The following is a 4971-nucleotide window of genomic DNA, read 5'->3' as shown; positions in this document are numbered from 1 at the left end:
CATTTCTTAGTAAATGACCTTCGTCCTGCATACCAAGCCCTGAGAAAGCTGAACTCCAAGCCCTCTTCACAGGTGACAGCAGTTTGCTCAGTAAGTGGTCAGATCGTTTCAGATCCTGTTGCGGTGCGGGGACGTTGGGCTGAGTATTTTGAGCAGCTGTACCAGGTTGACCCACCAACAGTTAACTTGGATGCGGGTAGTGTCGAGATCCCGCTGCCAGATCCACCTATCAGTGAGGACCCTCCCTCCCTAACTGAAGTTAGGGTGGCGATTTCCAAGCTGAAGAGTGGTAAAGCAGCTGGTATCTGCGGCATACCAGCTGAACTGTTAAAGGCTGGTGGTGAACCTATGGCACGGGGGTTACATGCTGTCCTGGCTGCCATCTGGCAGTCCGGTTCCATTCCTCCTGACCTGTTGAGGGGTGTGGTCATCCCTCTCTGGAAGGGGAAGGGGGACCGTTGGGACTGCAGCAATCACCGAGGCATCACACTGCTCAGTGTACCAGGCAAGGTTCTCGCCCACATCCTTCTGAGACGTATCAGAGACCATCTACTGAGGCACCAGAGACTGGAGCAATCCGGATTCACTCCTGGTAAGTCCACAATAGACCGTATCCTCGCGCTTCGAGTCATTGTAGAGCGCCGTCGTGAATTCGGGCGTGGGCTGCTTGCAGCCTACATCGACCTCAAGAAGGCGTTCGATACGGTGCATCGGGAGTCACTTTGGGAGATCCTGAGGCTGAGAGGAATACCAACAAGGATTATTGGACTAATAGCAAGCCTGTATACTGGTACTGAAAGTGCTGTAAAGTGTGGTGGGGGCCTGTCGAGCTTCTTTCCTGTTAGTTCAGGAGTGAGGCAAGGCTGTGTCCTTGCACCAACTCTTTTCAACACTTGCATGGACTGGATACTGGGCAGAGCTACTGTTCAAAGTCATTGTGGGGCAACGCTGGGCAATATCAAGGTTACAGACCTTGACTTTGCTGATGACGTTGCCATTCTATCTGAGTCTTTGGAAACCCTAGTGGCGGCTCTCGATGCATTTAGCAATGAAGCAAAGCCCCTGGGTCTAGAGGTCTCCTGGACCAAGACCAAGGTCCAGGAATTTGGGGACTTGATAGGAGAACCTGTTCAGTCGGTACGTGCTTGCGGCGAGGACATTGAAGTCACAGAGAGCTTTACATACCTTGGTAGTGTAGTTCATAACTCTGGGCTGTCAGACCATGAAGTCAGCAGACGGATTGGCCTGGCAGCAGGGGTCATGAACTCTCTCAACAAGAGTATTTGGAGATGTCGGTACCTGTGCAGAAGGACCAAGCTTCGGGTTTTCAAGGCCCTGATAATGCCAGTTTTGCTATACGGTAGCGAAACCTGGACATTGTCCTGTGCCTTGGAGGCTCGTCTTGAAGCCTTTTGCAATAGGTCCTTGCGCCAGATCATGGGGTACTGTTGGCGGGACCATGTGTCCAACCAACGGTTGCACCGTGAGACTGGCACAAGCCCTGTTATCTGCACAATCCGTGATCGCCAACTCAGGCTATACGGCCACCTGGCTCGCTTTCCTCAGGATGATCCTGCCCATCAGGTCGTCTCTATTCGAGACAACCCTGGGTGGAGGAGGCCTGTGGGACGACCGAGGAAGTCATGGCTTGGGCAGATCGACCAAACCTGCCGTGAAGAACTAGAGATGGGCCGAGTCCCTGAGCGAAGGGTGGATGCGGCTATGCGCCCCCGTCGGCGTCAGCCCCCATGATGATGATGATATTATTGTTATTATAATCCTTATTATTGTTGTTATTATTTCCAGAATTATCATTATTGTCATCATCATTATTAAAATAATTATAATGATGAAAATGACATTAATAATTAAGATATTGATCATTATAATAACTATATTAAGGGTGATTAGGGCGATAATGGCAGTAATGATAATAATGATGGTGATAATGACAATAATGATGATAATTATCATTATAAAGCCCATCTATAATAAGAAAAAGGCTAAAAGTAGAAAAATCTTAAAAGTCGAAAAACCGGCGAAATCTAGCGAAATATAGCCGTTGGAGACATGTGTCGAAAACCCCCCCTTTTCGAGTTTAAAGGATGATTATGATGATCTTAGCAACAATTCTGCTAATTATCATGATTTTGATGATAACCGAATCAATGATGACAATAATGACGATAATAATGATAATTATGAGAGCAATTAGGACAATAATTATGATAATAATTATACATTAATAATTATAATGATTTGCCTAATAATTGCAATAATAGCAATAATCAACACTATTCTAATGATTTTCCTAATAATAATAACCACAATGATAACAGAAATAGTAATAAAAGTAATTATAACACGGCTAGTATTGTTATTATAATCCTTATTATTGTTGTTATTATTACCAGAATTATCATTATTGTCATTATCATTATTAAAATAATTAGAATGATGAAAATGACATTAATAATTAAGATGATTATCATAATGACTATATTAAGGGTGATTAGGGCGATAATGACAATAATGATAATAATGATGGTGATAATGACAATAATGATGATAATTATAAGTCGAAAAACCGGCGAAATCTAGCGAAATATAGCCTTTGGAGAGGTGAGTCGAAAACCCTCTTTTACGAGTTTAAAGGATGATTATGATGATCTTAGCAATAATTCTGCTAATTATGATGATTTTGATGATAACCCCATCAATAATGACAATAATGACGATAATAATGATAATTATGAGAATAAATAAGACAATTATTATGATAATAATTATACAATAATAATTATGATGATGATTTGCCTAATAATTGCAATAATAGCAATAATCAACACTATTCTAATGATTTTCCTAATAATAATAATGACAATGATAACAGAAACAATAATAGAAGTAATTATAACACGGTTATTATTGTTATTATAATCCTTATTATTGTTGTTATTATTATCAGAATTATCATTATTGTCATTATCATTATTAAATTAATTATAATGATGAAAATGACATTAATAATTAAGATGATGATTATTATAATGACTATATTAAGGGTGATTAGGGCGATAATGACAGTAATGATAATAATGATGATAATGACAATAATGATGATAATTATCATTAGAAAGCCCATCTTTAATGAGAAAAAGGCTAAAAGTAGAAAAATCTCAAAAGTCGAAAAACGGTAAAATATAGCGTAATACAGCCTTTGCAGAAATGAGTCGAAAACCCCCTTTTTCGAGTTTAAAAGATGTTTATGATGATATTTGCAATAATTCTGCTAATTATGATGATTTTGATGAAAACCCCATCAATAATGACAATAATGACCATAATAATGATAATTATGAGAGCAATTAGGACAATAATTATGATAATAATTATACAATGATAATTATAATGATGATTTGCCTAATAATTGCAATAATAGCAATAATCAACACTATTCTAATGATTTTCCTAATAATAATAACGACAATGATAACAGAAATAATAATAGAAGTAATTTTAATACGGCTATTACTATTATTATAATCCTTATTATTGTTGTTATTATTTCCAGAATTATCATTATTGTCATTATCATTATTAAAATAATTATAATGATGAAAATGACATTAATAATTAAGATATTGATCATTATAATAACTATATTAAGGGTGATTAGGGCGATAATGACAGTAATGATAATAATGATGGTGATAATGACAATAATGATGATAATTATCATTATAAAGCCCATCTATAATAAGAAAAGGGCTAAAAGAAAAATCCCAAAAGTTGAAAAAGCAGCGAAATCTAGCGAAATATAGCCTTTGGAGAGATGAGTCGATAACCCCCCTTTTTCGAGTTTAAAGGATGATTATGATGATCTTAGCAACAATTCTGCTAATTGTCATGATTTTGATGATAACCGAATCAATGATGACAATAATGACGATAATAATGATAATCATGAGAGCAATTAGGACAATAATTATGATAATAATTATACAATAATAATTATAATGATTTGCCTAATAATTGCAATAATAGCAATAATCAACACTATTCTAATAATTTTCCTAATAATAATAAGCACAATGATAACAGAAATAGTAATAGAAGTAATTATAACACGGCTAGTATTGTTATTATAATCCTTATTATTGTTGTTATTATTACCAGAATCATCATTATTGTCATTATCATTATTAAAATAATTATAATGATGAAAATGAAATTAATAATTAAGATACTGATTATTATAATGACTACATCAAGGGTGATTAGGGCGATAATGACAGTAATGATAATAATGATGATGATAATGACAATAATGATGATAATTATCATTAGAAAGCCCATCTATAATGAGAAAAAGGCTAAAAGTAGAAAAATCTTAAAAGTAGAAAAACTGGCAAAATCTAGCGAAATACAGCCTTTGCAGAGATGAGTCGAAAAAGCCTTTTTTCTAGTTTAAAGGATGATTATGATGATCTTAGCAGTAATTCTGCTAATTATGAGTATTTTGATGATAACCCCATCAGTAATGACAATAATGACGATAATAATGATAATTATGAGAGTAAGTAGGGCAATAATTATGATAATAATTATACAATGATAATTATAATGATGATTTGCCCAACAATTGCAATAATAGCAATAATCGACACTTTTCTAATGATTTTCCTAATAATAATAATGACAATGATAACAGAAATAATAATAGAAGTAATTATAACACGGCTATTATTGTTATTATAATAATTATTATTGTTATTATTTCCAGAATTATCATTATTGTCATTATCATTATTAAATTAATTATAATGATGAAAATGACATTAATAATTAAGATGATGATTATTATAATGACTATATTAAGGGTGATTAGGGCGATAATGACAGTAATGATAATAAGGATGGTGATAATGACAATAACGATGATAATTATCATTATAAAGCCCATCTATA

The sequence above is a fragment of the Penaeus vannamei genome, chromosome 23 (genome assembly GCF_042767895.1).
Source record: "Penaeus vannamei isolate JL-2024 chromosome 23, ASM4276789v1, whole genome shotgun sequence".
Classification (NCBI taxonomy): Eukaryota; Metazoa; Arthropoda; class Malacostraca; order Decapoda; family Penaeidae; genus Penaeus; species Penaeus vannamei.
The sequence above is the reverse complement of the archived record's forward strand: the minus strand, read 5'-3'. Positions refer to the sequence as shown.